Raw genomic sequence first — 1,079 nt, 5'->3', positions numbered from 1 at the left:
ATGGTAGTTTCCCCATGTGCTGCAGAACTGGTCATCATGGGAGGCTTTCAATTCTGTTCCAGGTGAGGGGAAAAAAAGGGACTGTTTGAAATAAAGAGTGAAGCTACTTGCTAAGATGGAAATGTTTAAACTGGCATTACCTGTAAATACTGGTAATTTAGTGACTGCCTGAACCGTACCTTGAAAGAGAGGAAAAATATTTATTGTCTCCATTTAGTAGTCAGTAAAAGCCACACATTCAAAACATTATATATATATATATATATATATATATATATATATCCTGATTAAAATCTGCATTTTTTATTTATTTAGGAGACAACGCTTACCCCCCCACAAAAAATCTACATTTTATAAGTGTAAACTCCCTCCCATCCCCTCATCCCATCAAACATCCAATCACTGTTAGTATGCAAATGAGCCAACACGCAGCGCAGACTTTGTGGAAACAGAGAAAGTGACCCATTAGACAACTAATAATTATCAACAACTAAAAACAAAGATTAATATAACATTGGTTGTTAAAATCTGGCTGCAGGATATAATTTTTATTGTGCATTGTGGCCTCTGATGTGCAGTCCAGTGGGCCTTGTGCATTTAAAGGCAATGAGAAGCATTCATTTGATTGGTTCAGATTACATTCGGCTGTGTTAAACCCTTTCATGCCTTCTCTCCTCCCTCTTTGCCACTTGTGCTGGTGGGAGGGGTGGAAAAATTGCAAAGTGCGCCGGCAACACCTTGTTGGCGCAGCGCAGGCGCAGCACAGGCCAGGTGCGCCCCGAAATAAAACGAAAATAAAATTTGTTGATCGATACCAATGCTGCTTAATCTTGTCAGAAGACTAAGAGAAAAGCGTAAATGACAATCAAGTGCTATTCCAAAATATTTGTATGTTTTCACAGCTGCCACTATTAATAATTTTTGCTTTTTGTACGCAACAACAACCTCCTTTGTTTTTTTACGCATTCATTTCTAGCTGGCTGTCCCAACACCATGCTTCTAGGCACCATACCCCGTTCACCGAAAGGTGATTTCTTTCGAAAATCTTCCAGCTTGCTTGCCCTCGGCTTTTTAGGTAT

Source organism: Doryrhamphus excisus, linkage group LG1, assembly GCF_037039965.1.
Source record: "Doryrhamphus excisus strain RoL-2023G ecotype Guam linkage group LG1, RoL_Dexc_Guam_v1.1, whole genome shotgun sequence".
NCBI lineage: Eukaryota > Metazoa > Chordata > Actinopteri > Syngnathiformes > Syngnathidae > Doryrhamphus > Doryrhamphus excisus.
The sequence above is the reverse complement of the archived record's forward strand: the minus strand, read 5'-3'. Positions refer to the sequence as shown.